General features: G+C 45.1%; 1 long non-coding RNA gene across 1 annotated transcript; it reads left to right on the top strand.

Annotated features, from left to right (window-relative positions):
- The first annotated feature begins 1 nt into the window (after window position 1).
- LOC130356048 (uncharacterized) lies at window positions 2-16,498 on the top strand. The gene is made up of 3 exons (XR_008888755.1): window positions 2-141; window positions 16,233-16,282; window positions 16,366-16,498. It is a non-coding gene; the product is annotated as an uncharacterized LOC130356048 (long non-coding RNA).
- The last annotated feature ends 5,604 nt before the right edge of the window (window positions 16,499-22,102 follow it).

Here is a 22,102-nt window from a genome sequence, read left to right as displayed (position 1 = left end):
GGTTGATGATGTAGACTCCAGGGAGAACATGAACTGATAAGCGGAGTTTTGTCATATAACTTTTGTGACACAAAACTGAGGGTTTTCATAATGCTTAAAATGACTTGTAGTATAACAGCCGTCCATGTTGGTGAAGCACAGGTAAATGAGATTTATGAAATCTTGTGTAAACAAACAAGTTGCCCATGGCAACCAATCAGATTCCGGCTTTCATTTTTGAAAAGGTCCCTGAATATGAAAGCTGGAATCTGATTGGTTGCTATGGGTAACTGCTCCACTGTTTCTCCCTACAGTTTTTCATAAATCTCCCTCCGCAAGTTGTATGCACTGGTGCGCTTCATGATATAACCCACGTACATATGCTGATCCACCATGACAGTGCAACCTCCGGCCTACTACTGTGTAGGTCCCCTTGTGCCCATCCAGGCCTCAAGGTGTCCAGTGGTATCAACACCAGATTCTTTAAAGGGGTACTCTGGTGGAAAACTTTTTTTCTTTTTAATCAACTGTTGTCAGAAAGTTAAAGGGGTTGTGCGCTGCCCTAATTTTCGGAGCTCCGCTCACAGCGTCCGGAAATTGATTACTCCGAACGCTGTGTGCGGGCTTCCGTGTTCGCGGCCGCCCCCTCGTGACGTCTCGCCCGCCCCCTCGTGATGTCACGCCCACCCCCTCTACCAAAGTCTATGGGAAGGGGGCGTGACAGCGGTCGCACCCCCTTCCCATAGACTTTCGTTGAGGGGGCGGGCGAGACGTCGCGAGGGGGCGGGCGTGAAGTCACGCCCAGTGGCTGTGAACACGGAAGCCCACACACAGCGTTCGGAGTAATGAACTTACGGACGCTGTGAGCGGAGCTCCGAAAGTCAGGGCAGAGCACAACCCCTTTAAACAGATTGGTAAATTACTTCTATTAAAAAATCTTAATCCTTCCAGTATTTATTAGCTGCTGAATACTACAGAGGAATTTCTTTTCTTTTTGGAACACAGTGCTCTCTGCTGACACTTCTGTCCATTTTAAGAACTGTCCAGAGTAGGAAAAAATCCCCATAGAAAACATATGCTGCTCTGGACAGTTCCTAAAATGGACAGAGATGTCAGCAGAGAGCACTGTGTTCCAAAAAGAAAAGAATTTCATCTGTAGTATTCAGCAGCTAATAGGTACTGGAAGGATTAAGATTTTTTTTAAATAGAAGTAATTTACAAATATGTTTAACTTTCTAGCACCAGTTGATTAAAAAAAAGTTTTCCACCGGAGTACACCTTTAACCCCTTCCAACCCTATGGCCTTGTTCAAATCAGCCTTAGAACTCTGTTTGCTAAATTTGTCAAAATAGTGGGATTTGAGCAGAGAAAAAATATTGTAAACATTTTTTATTTTTTTTCTCTCTGCTCAAATCGTGCAAAGCAACGGACACCAGACAGACCCCAGTTAAGTCAATGGGACCTGTCAGGACCTGCTGGTGTCTGTTGTGCAACAGACCATTCAGTGATGCGCACTTGTGGTGCACCGCGGGGTGCGATGTGAGGTGTATGGGGCAGATGTTGTAGCCCATGGGCAGATGATGTTAACCCCTAAATGTTCGTGATGCCAGGGCATGGTTTTACTGAGAACCAAGCGAACAGTAGCACCACTAGTCCTAGTTAGGTAGGGCAAATAAGACTCCAAGGCCAGGTCAGGGTTACCGGTAGCTTTAATGAGTTAGACAGATGGTACAGTCTTTACAGCTAGGCCAGGATCCCAGAGATGTGACCAGTAACAGGGACCTCACAGCTTGCTGGGACTTGCAGTGACTTTGAAAGACTTTAGGACAGCCACGCTGACTAGAAGAGACTTGACTGAAGATAGTGACAGCAGACAGCGATTACTTGACTTACTGACTTCTGGCTGTAATTTAGGCTTGAGGCCTCCAGATGTGCTGGACACTGGCTCTGAGATGTCTGGACTTGACCAGACTCACAAGAGAGAGATTGTAGTACCTCCCCTCTTATAAAGGGGGGCTGAGCAAGGAGCCCATAGGCTAGCAGCAGGTCGTCTGGTGCTCTCTGGGTAACAAAACATGTGACAACATTATCATGTGACCATATCAAAGGTCCTTTACACATAATATACAACTATACAGATTATGGGGGTGCAGTGCAGGTGAGCCCTGGGGACGTGCAGGGACTCAAGCTGATACGACTGTGACATGCATATCCCGTACTGGGACATCACACACTTAGCCTTAGATATACAGGTGGAAAGACATTAAGGGTCACACATGCTATATTTTGCTGCTGCGTCAATGGGTAGCAAATTACTATTTAGCTGATTTTGCTTCCTATTAACTTCAATAGGTACGAAAATACACAGCAAAATACGGCACGTGTGACCCTACCCTTAAGTGAGAAAGAACTTTTCTTTAAAATCCTGCCCAGGCTGCCAGGATTTGAAAAAATAAAAAACCTGAACTTACCCTGTATTTTTTTTTTTGACATTTAACAGGGGTGTATATGTACCTAAATGCAGGCTTGTATTTATAACTCGTCTGAATACTCCCCATTACAAGGGGAGATGAGGTAGCTAAGCTGGAATCAAAATTGCTGAAAAGGCTGAATATATGTTACACAGATAAGCACTTCCTTACCTTTTCTCTTGGCATTAGATATCCAGAGATAAGTGGCACAATATAATCAGCTTTCTGTAAAGCTGGTCATCTCTGATAGACATAAGGTAAGGAAGGACAAAGATACACACAGAGGGAGCACAAAATAAAAATGTGTGGCTGTATTATGCAAATAGCGCTAAAATATTTTTACAATGATCTGGTCATTTTCTGTAAAATTGCAGCAAAAACATAACATTACTGCTAGTAAAACACCATGTCTGACTAAAGCCCTATAAAGATGTATATGTGTTAATGACCGGAAGATGATGTAAGCTGTAGGGTATGGTCAGAGGTAGTGACATCACTCATGGGGAGGGTCTAGAGCTCAGAGACAAGATCCAGCCAAGCCTCCTAGGAGAGCAGATGATTATGCATTGGCTTGCGAGAGTAGGAGGAGCCTGGGTGCCAGAGACATATGATAGTGACAATGAAAGGACACAACCTCTTGTCAGGGGCTAAGGCTGCATTCACACCATGTTTTGTACATATGGATGCCGGATCCGGCGGGGGGAGGGGCAAACCGGGCGCTCCCGTACCCCAGCCGGATCAGCCGTGACTCCTCTTATTTTAATGAGCCGACCGGAGTCAAACAGTGACTCCGGTCGGCTCAGTTTTGACCCGTATGCGGTTTTGGACCGGACCTAAAACTGTAGTATACTACGGTTTTAGGTCCGGTCACAAAACCGCATACGGGTCAAAACTGAGCCGACCGGAGTCACCGTTTGACTCTGGTGGGCTCATTAAAGTAAATGGAGTCATGGGCTGATCCGGCTGGGGTACGGGAGCGCCCGGTTTTCCCCTCCCCCCGCCGGATACGGCACCCATATGTACAAAACGTGGTGTGAATGCAGCCTTATAATGCAAAATCATAGTGAGGCAGTACAATTTGTGATAACACTATATTAGTGAGCTATACAGGTTCTTCTAAAAAAATTAGCATATTGTGATAAAGTTCATTATTTTCCATAATGTAATGATAAAAATTGAACTTTCATATATTTTTTTTTTTTATTTCCTTTATTTTAATAATAAAAATTTTCAAAAATACATTGTACCATTCAGATATAACAACGTCACCAATCAAGAAAAGAAAAAAGACAAACGGCCAAATAGCCATACTTATACTTGTTTACATCTGAGAAGCATACCTAATCATTATTAAAGCACCCCCCCACCCCACCTACTGGCACCGAGAAAAGGAAAGAGGGAAAAAAATAATAATAATAATAATTTTTAGTAAATAATTGTTTATGTTTAAGTCTACCACACATTCCAAATTTTTCGACATTCTCTTTGGCCCTTCTTACTCCTCATCCATCTAAACTCCTTATCTTTCATGATTTTTAACCTTTCCTTCCATTCCTCTATCTGCAGTTCGTTAGGGGATATCCAATTTCTTAGTATGGTCAGTCTGGCGAAGAACAAAATCCGATGTAGCAGACACTCAAATTTCCCCATCTTACCAATAGCTCCCAGCAGTATAAACTCTATCGTACGAGGTACCTTCACAGGGATTTTACTTTCTACCTCTTTTATTACAGATTCCCAGAAAACAGATATCTTCTCACACGACCAAAAGCTATGTAAATAATCCGCTTCTTCCAAACCACATTTAACACACTGACGTACTTTTCACCCCTATCCTATATAAATGAAGCGCGGAATAGTGGGTCCTGTGTAGTATCTTAAATTGTGTAATTTTATGTTCCATATTACGAGAAACCTTACTTATATTTTGGGCCATAATGTCCCACTCATCTTCAGACACAGTACCCACTATCCCAGACCATTTTTCTTTAATTCTATCGGTCCCCCTTACTCCAATAATCTTATTTAATTTCTTATACAAAATGGATATTCCTTTTTTTTTTAAAGTGTTCTATTTGGGTTAGTGCTTCTATCAAATTGTGTTTCTGTGCTACATATACCTCCTTATCTATCGTGTTATGGACTGCATGGCTAACCTGCCAGTAATACAGCCAATCATTGTCACTAATGTCATACCCCCTTTTTATGTGCTCAAATGAAAAAAGTTGTCCTTTATCAAATATTTGTTCCAATCGTTTTATACCCTTACTATCCCAAAAAGTTGACTCACAATCCACCAATTCTTTATATTTGTTGTTACCCCATAAGGGTGTTGTCACGATTCGGCAGGCTGGAGGTGGATCCTCTGTGCCAGAGAGGGATTGGCGTGGACCGTGTCGGTGGACCAGTTCTAAGTTCCTACTGGTATTCACCAGAGCCCGTCGCAAAGCGAGATGGTCTTGCAGCGGCGGTAGCAACCAGGTCGTATCCACTGGCAACGGCTCAACCTCTCTGACTGCTGAGATAGGCGCGGTACAAGGGAGTAGACAAGAGCAAGGTCAGACGTAGCAGAAGGTCGGGGCAGGCGGCAAGGTTCATAGTCAATGGTAATAGCAGGAGGTCAGGAACACAGTAATGGTAAACACAGAAGGCAGCTTTCTCTAGGCACTAAGGCAACAAGATCCGGCAAGGAAGGAAAGGGGAAGTGAGGTTATATAGACAGGTGCACAGGTGGAAGCTAATCAGACAGATTGGGCCAGGCACCAATCAATGGTGCACTGGCCCTTTAACCCCTTAAGGACCGGGGGTTTTTCCGTTTTTGCATTTTCGTTTTTTGCTCCTTGCCTTTAAAAAATCATAACTCTTTCAATTTTGCACCTAAAAATCCATATGATGGCTTATTTTTTGCGCCACCAATTCTACTTTGTAATGACGTCAGTCATTTTGCCCAAAAATCTACGGTGAAACGGAAAAAAAAATCATTGTGCGACAAAATTGAAAAAAAAACGCAGTTTTGTAACTTTTGGGGGCTTCCGTTTCAACGTAGTACATTTTTCGGTAAAAATGACACCTTATCTTTATTCTGTAGGTCCATACGATTAAAATGATACCCTACTTATATAGGTTTGATTTTGTCGGACTTCTGGAAAAAATCATAACTACATGCAGGAAAATTAATACGTTTAAAATTGTCATCTTCTGACCCCTATAACTTTTTTATTTTTCCGTGTATGGGGCGGTATGAGGGCTCATTTTTTGTGCCGTGATCTGAAGTTTTTATCGGTACCATTTTTGCATTGATAGGACTTATTGATCGCTTTTTATTCATTTTTAAATGATATAAAAAGTGACCAAAAATGCACTATTTTGGACTTTGGAATTTTTTTGCGCGCACGCAATTGACCGAGCGGTTTAATTAATTATATGTTTTTATAATTCGGACATTTCCGCACGCGGTGATACCACATATGTTTATTTTTATTTTTATTTACACTGTGTTTTTTTTTTTATTGGAAAAGGGGGGTGATTCAAACTTTTAATAGGGGAGGAGTTAAATGATCTTTATTCACTTTTTTTTTTCACTTTTTTTTTGCAGTGTTATAGGTCCCATAGGGACCTATAACACTGCACACACTGATCTTCTATGCTGATCACTGGTTTCTCATAAGAAACCAGTGATCAACGATTCTGCCGCATGACTGCTCAGGCCTGGATCTCAGGCACTGAGCAGTCATTCGGCGATCGGACAGCGAGGAGGGAGGAAGGGGCCCTCCCGCTGTCCTGTCAGCTGTTCGGGATGCCGCGATTAGCCGCGGCTATCCCGAAAAGCCCGACTGAGCTAGCCGGCCACTTTTGGTTTCACTCTGAGCGCGCGGCTAAAGGGTTAATAGCGCGGGGCGCCGCGATTGCGTGCTATTAGAGGCGGGTCCCGGCTTCACTATGACGCCGGGCCCGCCGCGATATGACGCGGGGTTACTGTGTAACCCCGCGTTATATCAGGAGAGCAGGACCAAGGGCGTACCTGTACGCCCTTGGTCCTTAAGAGGTTAAATCTTAGGGAGCTGGTGCGCGCGCGCCCTAGAGAGCGGAGCCGCGCGTGCCAGAGCATGACAGCCGGGGACCGGGACAGGTGAGTGACTTGGGATGCGATTCGCGAGCGGGCGCGTCCCGCTATGCGAATCGCACCCCCGCCGGCAATGTCAGTGCAGCGCTCCCGGTCAGCGGGTCTGACCGGGGCGCTGCAGGGAGAGAGCGCTTCGGGGAGGAGCAGGGACCCGGAGCGCTCGGCGCAACAGGTGTGAACCCAAAACTATTTTCTATATGTAATTATTCCTTTAATCTTTCCCATACTTTTCTGTATTTGTGCAGTAGCGTCGTGTTATTTGAACCATTCCCTTCATAATCATCTAATTCCAACACCTCATATATATTCTCTTTCTCCTTATCTACTACAATCTTCTCCAGATATCTAGAATTCCTCCAATTCACGACTCGTACCAACTGCGCGGCCAAGTAATAAACAAGAAAGTTGGGCATGTCCAATCCCCCCTATCTCCAGGGGCCATAAAATATCTGTACTTAAAACGGACCCTTTTTCTTCCCCATAACAATCTGCCCAGTATCACTTCTATCTTCCGGAACCAGCCCTTGCCGATCCACATTGGCGAGGCACTAAGGAAAAAAAGGATCTGTGGGAGGACCACCATTTTTACTATCGCCATCCTTTCTGACATCGAGAAATTTTAATCCATACTTCTACTCTCTTCACTAGACTATTTAATAGGGGGCGTATATTGTTAATCACAAACCTATCATTTGTGGCTGCTATTTTTACTCCCAAATAGGGGAAACATTCGTTTTTTTTTAGCACGGATAGTTTTCCCGCCATCTCCCCCATATCTTCATCCAGGGGGAGCATAGTAGATTTACTCCAGTTTATCTCCAACCCAGATAGAGGGGCAAATACCTCGAACAGCTTAATGATACGATGTATTTTTTCTTGTGGGTTAGTTACAAAAAGGAGGATATCATCTGCAAATAATAAGATTTTATTCATTTCTACGTTTACTCCAAATCCCTCATAGACATTGTTATCTCTTATCCAAGCCGCTAGGGGTTCAATATAAACTAAAAATAAAGAGGGTGAGAGGGGGCAGCCCTGCCTTGTTCCTCTACTTAGTTTGAATGGGTAGGAGGGGATTCCATCCACCACTACACTCGCCTCCGGATTAGTATACAATAACTGAATATAACTCAAAAGTCTCGGGCCCACCCCCACCCTCTTCAAAACTTCCCAAAGGTATCCCCACTCCACCCTGTCAAAAGCTTTAGTAGCGTCCAGTGACAGAATGGAGCGGGGGCCCCGGGATCCACTCTGGATTGCCTCATACACCTAGTGGATATTGTCGTGGACCGTTCTTCCTGACCTAAATCCTCCCTGGTCGTTCCCCACCACTACCTCCACCACTTTATCTAATCTCCTTGCCAATACTTTCGCTATTATCTTTATATCCGTATTAAGCAAGGAGATAGGGCGATATGAACCCAGATCCAAAGGATCTTTATCTTTTTTCCTAATGAGTCTGATATTAGCCTCACACATTGATTTAGGGAGAACACCCCCCAGGATTCATTAATGATACCCAGCAGTTTTGGAAGTAGCAGGGTTGAATATATCCTATATATCTGGAATGGAATACCATCGGACCCAGGGGATGTATTCCCTTGAATTGAAGCCAGTGCTTCCTCCAATTCCTGGAGGGAGATTGGGTCATCCAAGGAATCCCTGGCATCCTCTGTCAGACTTGGAATATTAATTCCCCTCAAAAATTCCACTACATCAACCCTATTAATGTTGCTGCTTATATAGAGATTGGAGAAAAAAGAGCTAACCATTTGAGCTATTTCTTCTCTTTCTGTGGTTATGCTGCCATCCACCCTCCTCAGAGCCATAATACCACATTCCTCTCCTTGATTTTTAAGTAATCTTGACAATGTCTTATTTGGTTTCCCTTTCTCAAAAAGTTAAACTGCACACTAAAAAATAGTTTGTTTTGTGCCTTTTTAAGTAGATATTCTTTGTACTCCTCTTGGGCTGCCTTCAATTCTAACAGCCATTCACCCCCACTATCCTCATCTATCCCTGCTTCTAATGTTGCCACTTTACTATTCAGTGTTGATTCTTCCTGTAAAAATTCCTTTTTCTTTTTATTAATTCGCCCTATATATAGGCCCCTCAAGTATGCCTTCATGGTATCCCACACTACCTGAGGATTCGCTGACTTATGATTAATCTCCCAGAATGCCTCTATTTCCTGTCTAAACCAGTCCTGGTCTCCCACTAATTCTCTCCAGTGGGGGTTGAGCCGAAAGCCCAACCTATTCCCACCCATTGCCTTACCTCCAATTTCCACCACCACTGGGCAATGGTCCGATAGGGTTTTAGCTCTATACTGCACCCTACTGGTCCAGGTCATCGCATTCTTATCACAAAGGCATAGGTCAATTCGGGAAGCAGTGTTATAGGAAGTGCTAAAGCATGAGTACTGTCTTACTCCTGGATTTAATTTCCGCCACCCATCAACCCAATTCATCTCTCCACAGTACCTCGCCAATGCGGTTTCACTCCCCCCTTCATTCCTACCTAGTTTGTATCTGTCCATACTAGGGTCCAGTACATTATTCAAATCTCCAACTATCCATAATGCCGCATGTGTCTTACTTTCGCTATAACTCACGAGGTCCCTCAGAACATCCACTCTAAAAGGTGGGGGAATGTAAACAAAGGCCAAAATAATGGCCCTATTTTCCCACATTCCATGAAGAAATATGTATCGACCATACTTGTCTACCTTTGCATTTTTTGTTTCGAATGGTACCTTCCTATGGACACATACTGATACTCCCACAGAGTACGAAGAGAGTCTGGAATGGTATTCTTCTTTGGCCCACTTCCTTGGTAGTATCTGCTCATCTCTTGACCTATGGGTCTCGACTAAACATATGATCGCAGGAAGGCACCTCCGAATATAATCAAAGATTGCACACTTTTTAATTCTATCCGACATGCCTCGCACGTTCCAAACTAACAATTTAAGCATAGACATATTAACCTAATAAAAAATAAAAAAAAATAAAAAAAAGGAACACCTCTTTCCATCTTCCCATGCCATCCCTCCCCCTTCCCCCTACCCTTCCCCCCCACACCCCCCCTCCCTGTAATGCACCGTACTTCTACTATGCATTCCTATCCTAGTGACACCCCAAAGGTCCCCCCCCACCCCCCCCTCCCCCCCGAGACGTACATTTAATACTCAACTAATACTTCCAACCCCTAATGCCACAATAATATCTTATACTACATGCCTTCTTTATCCATCCAATCTGAGACTTCCTGTGAGGTTCCAAATATTATTACCTTACCCGGAGTCTCGTTGGAAACAAAAGAGAAAAAGGCACCCCCGCACTCTTTAGCCGCCTTTTTATCTCCCGAAAGGATGCCCTTTTCCTCTGGGTCTCCCAGGAGAAATCCAGATATACAAAAATGTTCTGCCCATTGTACTGTAAGTCCCTCATTTCTCTCGCCCTCCTAAGAATCATATCCCTATCCTGGGAGGTGTATAACTTGATTAGGATTGTCCTAGGGGGACCCCCCGGAGGGGGTATCCTGCCTTGGGACCCGATGAGCTCGTTCGATGTGCCCTTCACCTATCGCGTCCCTCAGCCATCCACTGAGGAACTGGATAGCAGAGTCCCCCCCCCCCTCTGCCCCTTCAGGGAACCCCACCATCCTTATATTACAGCGTCTAGATCTATCTTCAAGGTCAGTGAGCTTATCTTTGATGGATATCTTATCCTTCTTCAAATCATTGACCTCCTCTTCCAGAACATTGATCCTTTTTTCAATTTTTGGGGCTTCTTCCTTTAGTCTGGAAATCCTATCTCTCATCTTAGACATATCATGTCTTATCAGTGATACCTCGGTAGATACCACACCCAGTTGTTTATTTATCTCCTCAATTGCACAATTAGATTTTTTTTACCCCTCCCAAGATCTCCTCCAACAACTGGGTTCTCATAGGGGGCACGGTCTGTCTGTCCTCCATTTCTTCCACCTCCAGAACTGAGTATCTAGAGCCTGTTTTGCTAGGGGAGAGATCCTTCTGGGTTCTGGTTTTAATACCCACAGCTGGAGATTTCCATATTTTATCCAGTTTCCCCATAGCCCCCTTATCTTTCTGTGGCGAGCTACCCCCTGATCTTCTGGGGTTCACCTTAGGGGCCATTTCTCCCGTTTTTTTTCTCTTCGGTTTATACTTACAAGGTGTACGAATCCCCACCCAGATGCCACCTATTATCTTAACAAAATTATACACCATAAGCCCCTCCCATCCAATAATTTGCATCCAATTATTTACAACATACAAAGGTGAGGATTCGTGACTCCACACAGTTCTGAGATACGCTTAGATCTGCAAGTATCCACCGCCAAATATAACATAATAATATACAACTAAGAAATCATTAACATATTCAAGCTCCCCTTGATAGATAGTCCAGCCTCCCCCTAAAGTCACTGATCTTGTAAGCCCTCTGTTGGATCCAGAGCAAGAGTCCGATTTCATGGAAAAGGGGATCTACCAAGGCCCAACCGATCGATTATATCCGTGAATCCGGACTAGTCCTGTATATGGGCGAGAGAGAGGGAGGGATAAGTCTTCTAGGGACATCACTTTAGCAATAGAGCAGGCCATGGATACATCTGCGTGGCCATAGTTATATTAGCCATACTCCTTAAAATTCCATAGAGATTCCATTATGGGCAGCAGTGTTTTCGTGGTTTAAAAATATGTCTAGAGGAGGGAGGGGGGCGCCAGTCCCACAACACACAATACATTCAGTTCCCCAAGACCCCCTATTGTCCATTAGGGCTTGACCTCGGTAAGGCAGGGTTGGGACGCCACTACCCCTGTGATTATAGATATTATAACTCCCTTCCGATGCATAACCACCAAGGAACATCACAAGGGAGATCAGTGCCAACCACCACGGGGGGGGAGAGGAAGGACTTGTACATCATATACATTGCCACGACTTTCACTCACCAAGTCACCAAAAGGAATAACCAGGCAGGATATCTGGCGTCCAATTTTGTCCATTCCACCTGGGACCATTACTGAGGGCCGCTGCCGTTCATAATATGCAGATATGCTAATGACTGATTTAACCTATTAAAGGAAATCCATGGATAGATTACATAACAGTCTCTCTCTGTGTTAGGCTCCTCTATCCAGGGAGACTGGCTACTTAAATGTCCCACCACCCCAGAAGGGGGGGATAACTCACCGGCTTAAAGGCTGCCAAGCTAGATCTCGTGTGACTGTTATCAATGTGGCATCAGATCTTTATCGTTTCTCCTTTCCACAGGAGAGGGTCTGGCCCAGCCTAAGAGAGTCCCAGCAAAGAGCAGCAGGACCCCACATGTGCGCTTCTCCACCTAAAAGCCGCCGCACCGTACTGCCATATTAAACTTCAACACATGGGTGGGCTTCCGGAACAGGGCCGGCACTTCTCTCCTGTATTGGCTGAAGAAATTCACACCTCCCTCACCTTCTCTCCGTCGCCTCTCCCCACACCACACGAAGGGAGGGAAAGCATCAGCCATGCCACCTCCATTTCCTGCCGGGCAGCAAACCGCCATCGCCTCCCATGGAGAACATCGCGTCTCATCACGTCGCGCGAGTTGGCAGACGCCTTCGCGTCGCTCCTCCCTCCTCCTACGACCCGTCCAGGGAACAGCGCTCCCAGCTCACACAGGCTGTCTAGGTAGGCATGCAGCCCTAGCAGCATTACTCCATCGGCATCTCGGGGTCCACTTCGCCTCCACGTCCCGAGGGCTCAGGGGCCGGGGGCGGAGCCCCGGAGCGCGCGGCCCTAGCTCATGCCGCCGTCACTTCCTCTCAAACTTTCATATATTTTAGATTCATTGCACACCAACTGAAATATTTCAGGTTTTTTATTGTTTTAATACTGATGATTTTGGCATACAGCTCATGAAAACCCAAAATTCCTATCTCAAAAAAAATTGCATATTTCATTCGACCAATAAAAGAAAAGTTTCTTATACAAAAAAAAGTCAACCTTCAAATAATTATGTTCAGTTATGCACTCAATACTTGGTCGGGAATCCTTTTGCAGAAATTACTGCTTCAATGCGGCGTGGCATGGAGGCAATAAGCCTGTGGCACTGCTGAGGTGTTATGGAGGCCCAAGCTCATCCAGAGTGTTGGGTCTTGCGTCTCTCAACTTTTTCTTCACAATATCCCACAGATTCTCTATGGGGTTCAGGTCAGGAGAGTTGGCAGGCCAATTGAGCACAGTAATACCATGGTCAGTAAACCATTTACCAGTTGTTTTGGCACTGTGAGCAGGTGCCAGGTCGTGCTGAAAAATGAAATCTTCATCTTCATAAAGCTTTTCAGCAGATGGAAGCATGAAGTGCTCCATAATCTCCTGATAGCTAGCTGCATTGACCCTGCCCTTGATAAAACACAGTGGACCAACACCAGCAGCTGACATGGCACCCCAGACCATCACTGACTGTGGGTACTTGACACTGGACTTCAGGCATTTTGGCATTTCCTTCTCCCCAGTCTTCCTCCAGACTCTGTCACATTGATTTCCGAATGACATGCAAAATTAGCTTTCATCCGAAAAAAGTACTTTGGACCACTGAGCAACAGTCCAGTGCTGCTTCTCTGTAGCCCAGGCCAGGCGCTTCTGCCGCTGTTTCTGGTTCAAAAGTGGCTTGACCTGGGGAATGCGGCACCTGTAACCCATTTCCTGCACACGCCTGTGCACGGTGGCTCTGGATGTTTCTACTCCAGACTCAGTCCACTGCTTTCGCAGGTCCCCCAAGGTCTGGAATGGGTCCTTCTCCACAATCTTCCTCAGGGTCCGGTCACCTCTTCTCGTTGTGGAGCGTTTTCTGCCACATTTTTTCCTTCCCACAGACTTCCCACTGAGGTGCCTTGATACAGCACTCTGGGAACAGCCTATTTGTTGAGAATTTTTTGCTTGAGGGTGTTAATGATGGCCTTCTGGACAGCAGTCAGGTCGGCAGTCTTACCCATGATTGCGGTTTTGAGTAATGAACCAGGCTGGGAGTTTTTAAAAGCCTCAGGAATCTTTTGCAGGTTTTTCGAGTTAATTAGTTGATTCAGATGATTAGGTTAATAGCTCGTTTAGAGAACCTTTTCATGATATGCTAATTTTTTGAGATAGGAATTTTGGGTTTTCATGAGCTGTATGCCAAAATCATCAGTATTAAAACAAGAAAAGACCTGAAATATTTCAGTTGGTATGCAATGAATCTAAAATAAATGAAAGTTAAATTTTTATCATTACATTATGGAAAATAATGAACTTTATCACAATATGTTAAATTTTTTTAGAAGAATAGAAGTATACAGGATACCTTGGGGTGAGAGTTTCGTATAAATAAAATTTTCAGAAACCAGAATACTCCTTTAACCACTTCTTTAGCCTAGACTACCATAAATGATCCCAATTATCTCTTTGCTGCCATGGAACCAAAATCTGCACAAGTACACTTGAGATCTGTCCAATAAGACCCCTTACACACTATGCATTCATCCGTTTTTAAAGATCCGTTATATGTTCCGTTATGAAAACCCTGAAAATCGGCCGTTAAATGGCTGTTATAGTCTATGTGATTTTTACTTTATCCGTTTTAACCCATCATAGCCCTTTATTAATAAAAGACGTTATTTTGTGACAGGAGAAAGTAACGGGAGAACTACTGCATGCACTATTTCTTCTGTTCTTACTCCCGTCACAAAATAACGGTAAAAATACATTAACAGATCTTTAAAAATGGATGAATGCATAGTGTGAAAGGGGCATAATCCCCTTCTCCACATAACACCACCAGTGATTTGGCCATTAAAGGGTTACTCCGCTCCCCAGCGTCCGGAACTCACTGTTCCGAACGCTAAGTGCAGGCTTCCGCGTTCACGCCCGCCCCCTGGTGACGTCACACCCCGCCCTGTGACGTCACATCCCGCCCCTTCAATGCAAGTCTGTGGGAGGAGGGCGTGACGACCGTCGCGCCCCCTTCCCATAGACTTTCATTGAAGGGGCGGGGCGTGATATCACGAGGGGGTGGGCTTTAACACAGAAGCACACACGCAGCATTTGGAGCATTGAGTTCCGGATGCTGGGGAGCGGAGAAACCCTTTAACCTTTTCTCTGTTCTAGATAACCAAATCTGTGCTTCATTCCCACTTACTGTACTAGACCACCATGGATCTGCCAATTAACCACTTCCCAGCTTTAGGCTGTGTTTACACGTTGAGGAAAATTTGCAATACCGCAACTAATAACCATATACGTTGTTGCCACAAATTCCCAAAATTGCTGTAAAAATGAGGCATTTTATCGTCATCATGCGAAATCATGCTAAAATGCATCATATTTACCACTATTTTGGGCATTTGTGGTAAACCACAGCCAAAATGAATTTGGTAATTTGTTTTGGTAAAGCTTATTAGCTGCAATATGTGGACACACCAAGGATTTTCTTGTTAACCGGTCCTGCCTGAACCACAAAACAATCTGCCAATGAACCTTTCCCTGCCATAGACTCCCAGGGATGTGCCTTATTACCCTTCAATGGCTAAAAAATACTGATCAACTACTGCGTGAAACTTAAAGGGGTACTGCGGTGAAAACCTTTTTTCTTTTAAATCAACTGGTGGCAGAAAGTTAAACATATTTGTAAATTACTTCTATTAAAAAATCTTAATCCTTCCAGTACTTATTAGCTGCTGAATGCTACAGAGGAAATTCCTTTCTTTTTGGAACACTGATGACATCACGAATACAGTGCAGCATGGTGGCTCAGTGGTTAGCACTGCTCCCTTGCAGTGCTGGGGACTTGGGTTCAAATCCCACTAAGGACAACAATAAATAAAGCGTTATTATTATAATAACGTCAGCAGAGAGAACTGTGGTCGTGATGTCATCAGAGAGCATTCCAAAAAGTAAAGAATTTCCTCTGTAGTATTCAGCAGCTAATAAGTACAGGAAGGATTAAGATTTTTTAATAGAAGTAATTTACAAATATGTTTAACTTTCTGCCACCAGTTGATTTAAAAGAAAAAGGTTTTTGCCGGAGTACCCCTTTAACAATTAGGCTAGGTTCCAACTACCAAAAATCCGGCTGGACAAAATCTACCCGAAGATTCTGGGTGAGCCCGGCACTAGGACCGCACAGACATTGGCGCCCCCATAGACGGCAAAGTCTGCAGCGCGGATTCCACCTGAAGAATGAACATGACCCTTTTTTGGAGGCAGAATTTCAGAGGCGGAACGTCCGCCACCAAAATTACATACTATGCACTGTGCAGCAATGGGGCTGCATCGGAATTTCCAACTAAAATTTCCTGAGCAGAATTCCGGTCGGAAATTCTGTGTGAACCTAGCTTAAAGGGGTACTCTAGTGGAAATTTTTTAAAATATATTTTTTTTATAATCAACTGGTGCCAGAAAGTTAAACAGATTTGTAAATTAAACAATATATATGTATACCAGCGCTTCCAAGAATTTAAGAAATACAGCTTCTCGGTATTATTTATGGATCCCTGTATACCATAAAGAGGTTTCAGTGCTAGAATTTAAAAATACTGTACAACACCATCTATTAATGTATACATAACAAGTACAATTAACTATACACAATTTGATTGTTCATCAATATAGGCTCAAACGCTTGCCTCTGTCACCTGCATTCAACTCCTCCACTTCTTTAGGTATGTGAGACATAGTAGCACCATCCACATACGCCAGATCACTGCAACTGAAGGTCTCTTACCTATTACATTTGTATTTTCAGTTTCCTCGTCCTCTTTTTACCTGTTGGAATGCCAGTGAACTTCAAGGATTTTTATCATCACTTTTTTGAGTGACCATTTTTTATTGACCATTTAATTTTTTTATCTATTTAATAAATTCTCATAGTGCTGGTATTTACTGTTATTTAATTCTAGATTTGTAAATTACTTCTATTAAAAAAAATATGAATCCTTACATATTAGCTGCTGAATACTACAGAGGAAATTATTTTCTTTTTGGAAAACAGTGCTCTCTGCTGACATCACGAGCACAGTGCTCTCTGCTGACATCTTTGTCCATTTTAAGAACTGTCCAGAGTAGGAGAAAATCCCCATAGCAAACATATGCTGCTCTGGACAGTTCCTAAAATGGACAGAGATGTCAGCAGAGAGCACTGTGCTCATGATGTCAGCAGAGAGCTCTGTGTTCCAAAAAGAAAAGAATTTCCTCTGTAGTATTCAGCAGCTAATAAGTACTGGAGGGATTAAGATTTTTTGATAGAAGTAATTTAGAAATCTGTTTAACACCAGTTGATTTAAAAAAAAAGTTTTCCACCGGAGTACCCCTTTAACCCCTTAAGGACCAGGCCATTTTACACCTTAGGACCAAAGCGTTTTTTGAACATCTGACCACTGTCACTTTAAACATTAACAACTCTGGAATGCTTTTAGTTATCATTCTGATTCCGAGATTGTTTTTTCGTGACATATTCTACTTTAACATAGTGGTAAAATTTTGTGGCAACTTGCATCCTTTCATGGTGAAAAATCCCAAAATTTTGCATTTTTCTAACTTTGAAGCTCTCTGCTTATAAGGAAAATGGATATTCAAAATAATTTTTTTTTTGATTCACATATACAATATGTCTACTTTATGATTGCATCATAAAATTTATGAGTTTTTACTTTTGGAAGACACCAGAGGGCTTCAAAGTTCAGCAGCAATTTTTCACAAAATTTTCAAACTCACTATTTTTCAGTGACCAGTTCAGTTTTGAAGTGGATTTGAAGGGTCTTCATATTAGAAATACCCCATAAATGACCCCATTATAAAAACTACACCCCCCAATGTATTCAAAATGACATTCAGTAAGTGTTTTAACCCTTTAGGTGTTTCACAGGAATAGCAGCAAAGTGAAGGAGAAAATTCAAAATCTTCATTTTTTACACTCGCATGTTCTTGTAGACCCAATTTTTGAATTTTTGCAAAGGGTAAAAGGAGAAATTTTTTACTGGTATTTGTAGCCCAATTTCTCTCGAGTAAGCACATACCTCATATGTCTATGTAAATTGTTCGGCGGGTGCAGTAGAGGGCTCAGAAGGGAAGAAGCGACAAGGGGATTTTGGAGAGAACATTTTTCTGAAATGGTTTTTGGGGGGCATGTCACCTTTAGGAAGCCCCTAGGGTGCCAAAACTGCAAAAAAAAAAAACACATGGCATACCATTTTGGAAACTAGACCCCTCGGGGAACGTAACAAGAAATTAAGTGAGCCTTAATACCCCACAGGTGTTTCATGTCTTTTACAAATGTAAAAAAAATAATTTTTTTTTACATAAAAGCTTGTTTTCCCAAAAATGTTACATTTTTAAAAAGGGTAATAGCAGAAAATACCCCCCAAAATTTGAAGCCCAATTTCTCCTGATTCAGAAAACACCCCATATGATGGTGAAAAGTGCTCTTCTGGCGCACTACAGGTCTCAGAAGAGGAGTAGTCTCATTTGGCTTTTTGGAAGCAAATTTTGCTCTGGGAGCATGCCGCATTTAGGATGCCCCTATGGTGCCTGCACAGCAAAAAAAAAAAAAAACACATGGCATTATATTTTGGAAACTAGACCCCTTGGGGAATGTAACAAGGGGTAAAGTGAACCTTAATACCCCACAGGGATTTCACGACTTTTGCATATGTAAAATGTGTGTTTCCCCACAAATTTCACATTTTTGCAAGGGTTAATAGTAGAAAAGACCCCCCAAAATTTGTAACCCCATCTCTTCTGAGTATGGAGATACCCCATAAGTGGATGTCAAATGCACTACGGGTGAACTACAATGCTCAGAAGAGAAGGAGTCACATTTGCAAACTTTGCTGAAATGGGGGGGGGGGGGGGGGGACATGTCGCATTTAGGAAGCCCCTATGGTGCCAGGACAGCAAAGGACATGGCATACCATTTTGGAAACTAGACCCCTTGAAGAATGTAACAAGGGGTAAAGTAAGCCTTAATACCCCACAGGGGGTTCACAACAGTGTGTTTCCCCCCAAATGTTACATTTTTCCAAGGGTTAATAGCAGAAAAGACACCCCACAATTTGTAAATACCATATTTATCGGGGTATGCCATGCACCGGCCTATAACACGCACCCTCATTTTACCAAGGATATTTGGGTAAAAAAAGTTTTTTACCCAAATATCCTTGGTAAAATGAGGGTGCATGTGTGTGCATTCGTATACCCTGATACACTCCCAGGAAAGGCAGGGGGAGAGAGGCCGTCGCTGCCCGCTTCTCTCCCCCAGCCTTTCCTGGGGTCTAGAGCCCTGCTGCCGCCGCTTCTCTCCCGCTGGCTATCTGCGCCGCTGCCCGTTCTCTCCCCCTGACTATCGGTGCCGGCGCCCCATAGCCGTCACCGATAGCCAGGGGGAGAGAAGCGGCGCCGGCAATGGGGCAACAGGGGGAGAGAAGGGGCAGCGGCACCCATTGCCGGCGCCGCTGCCCCATTGCCTCCCCCATCCCCGGTTGTATAATGTACCTGTTGCCGGGGTCGGGTCCGCGCTGCTTCAGGCCTCCGGTGTGCGTCCCATGCGTTGTTGCCCTGCAACAGGTAATTATACAACCGGGGATGGGGGAGGCAACGGGGCAGCGGCGTCGGCAATGGGTGCCGCTGCCCCTTCTCTCCCCCTGACCGATAGCCAGGGGGAGAGAAGGAGCAGCGGCACCGATAGCCAGGGGGAGAGAAGGGCCGGCAGCAGGGCTCTAGACCCCAGGACAGGCAGGGGCAGAGAAGCCGGCAGCGACGGCAGGTCTCTGCACCTGCAAAGCCGCTGCAGTTCATTGATTTAAAACGCCCGCTTTAAATCATTGAACTGCAGCAGCTTATCGGCGAATAACACGCAGGTAGACTTTAGGCTCAAAAATTTTGCCTAAAAAGTGCGTGTTATACGCCGATAAATACGGTACATTTCTTTGGAGTAAGGACATACCTTATTTTTTGATGATTTAGGCTTGGCGGATGCACAGCAGGTCTTGCTTGAGTGGGAGCGCAGTCAGGGACCTTGAGCTTGATATGGAGCCAGGATGTGGGACCCCCCCCTCAAGGAGCGTTAATGGGGGTGTCACGATTCGGCTGGCAGGAGGTGGATCCTCTGTGCCAGAGAGGGATTGGCGTGGACCGTGCTAGTGGACCGGTTCTAAGTTACTACTGGTATTCACCAGAGCCCGCCGCAAAGCGGGATGGTCTTGCAGCGGCGGTAGTAACCAGGTCGTATCCACTAGCAACGGCTCAACCTCTCTGACTGCTGAAGATAGGCGCGGTACAAGGGAGTAGACAAGAGCAAGGTCGGACGTAGCAGAAGGTCGGGGCAGGCAGCAAGGATCGTAGTCAGGGGCAACGGCAGGAGGTCTGGAACACAGGCTAGGAACACACAAGGAAACGCTTTCACTGGCACGATGGCAACAAGATCCGGCGAGGGAGTGCAGGGGAAGTGAGGTATACATAGGGAGTGCACAGGTGAACACACTAATTAGAACCACTGCGCCAATCAGTGGCGCAGTGGCCCTTTAAATCGCAGAGACCCGGCGCGCGCGCGCCCTAGGGAGCGGGGCCGCGCGCGCCGGGACAGGACCGACGGAGAGCGAGTCAGGTACGGGAGCCGGGGTGCGCATCGCGAGCGGGCGCCACCCGCATCGCGAATCGCATCCCGGCTGGAGGCGGTATCGCAGCGCACCCGGTCAGTGGATCTGACCGGGGCGCTGCCGTAGCGAGGATGTTGCGAGCGCTCCGGGGAGGAGCGGGGACCCGGAGCGCTCGGCGTAACAGTACCCCCCCCTTGGGTCTCCCCCTCTTCTTGGAGCCTGAGAACCTGAGGACCAGACTTTTATCTAGGATATTGTCCTCAGGTTCCCAGGATCTCTCTTCAGGACCACAGCCCTCCCAGTCAACCAAAAAAAAAGTTTTTCCTCTGACCTTTTTGGAGGCCAGTATCTCCTTTACAGAAAAGATGTCAGAAGAACCGGAAACAGGAGTGGGAGAAACAAGTTTGGGAGAGAAACGGTTGATGATGAGTGGTTTAAGAAGAGAGACATGAAAGGCATTAGGAATACGAAGAGAAGGAGGAAGAAGAAGTTTGTAAGAGACAGGATTAATTTGGCACAAGATTTTGAAAGGACCGAGATAGCGTGGTCCCAATTTGTAGCTGGGGACACGGAAGCGGACATATTTAGCGGAGAGCCATACCTTGTCTCCGGGAGAAAAAATGGGGGGAGCTCTTCTTTTCTTATCGGCAAACTTTTTCATGCGCGATGAAGCCTGTAAGAGAGAATTTTGGGTCTCTTTCCATATGGTGGAAAGATCACGAGTTATTTCATCCACAGCGGGCAAACCAGAGGGCAAGGGAGTAGGGAGGGGGGGAAGAGGGTGACGGCCGTACACCACGAAAAATGGGGATTTGGAAGAAGATTCAGAGACTCTGAAGTTGTACGAGAATTCGGCCCATGGTAGAAGATCTGCCCAGTCATCCTGGCGGGAGGAAACAAAATGCCGTAAATAGTCACCCAGGACCTGGTTAATTCTTTCTACTTGCCCATTGGATTGAGGATGATAAGCAGAAGAAAAGTTTAATTTAATCTTGAGTTGTTTACAGAGAGCCCTCCAGAATTTTGACACGAATTGGACGCCTCTATCCGAGACGATCTGCGTGGGCAAACCGTGAAGACGAAAAATGTGTACAAAAAATTGTTTTGCCAACTGAGGCGCTGAAGGAAGACCAGGAAGAGGAATAAAATGTGCCATCTTGGAAAATCGATCAACGACCACCCAAACAACAGTGTTGCCACGGGATGGGGGTAAGTCTGTAATAAAGTCCATACCAATCAGAGACCAAGGCTGTTCGGGGACAGGCAGAGGATGAAGGAGACCAGCAGGCTTCTGGCGAGGAGTCTTATCTCGGGCACAGACAGTGCAGGCCCGCACAAAATCAACAACATCCGTCTCCAGAGTCGGCCACCAATAGAAACGAGAGATGAGTTGCAAGGATTTTTTGATGCCCGCATGGCCTGCAAGGTGGGAGGAGTGACCCCATTTGAGGATTCCGAGGCGTTGGCGTGGAGAGACGAAGGTCTTCCCTGGAGGAGTTTGCCTGATGGAGGCTGGAGAAGTGGAGATCAGGCAGTCAGGAGGAATGATGTGTTGCGGAGAGAGCTCTACTTCCGAGGCATCCGAGGAACGAGAGAGAGCATCGGCCCTAATGTTCTTGTCGGCAGGGCGAAAGTGAATTTCAAAATTAAACCGGGCAAAGAACAGAGACCACCTGGCCTGGCGAGGATTCAGCCGTTGGGCAGACTGGAGATAGGAGAGATTCTTGTGATCGGTGTAAATAATAACTGGAAATTTAGATCCCTCCAGCAGATGCCTCCATTCCTCAAGTGCTAATTTAATGGCCAGTAGCTCTTGATCCCCGATGGAGTAGTTCCTCTCCGCCGGAGAGAAGGTCCTAGAAAAAAAACCACAAGTAACAGCATGCCCGG

This window comes from Hyla sarda, chromosome 2 (assembly GCF_029499605.1).
Source record: "Hyla sarda isolate aHylSar1 chromosome 2, aHylSar1.hap1, whole genome shotgun sequence".
Taxonomy (NCBI): Eukaryota; Metazoa; Chordata; class Amphibia; order Anura; family Hylidae; genus Hyla; species Hyla sarda.
Note: the sequence above shows the minus strand (reverse complement) of the source record. Positions and strands in the feature narration are given on the sequence as shown.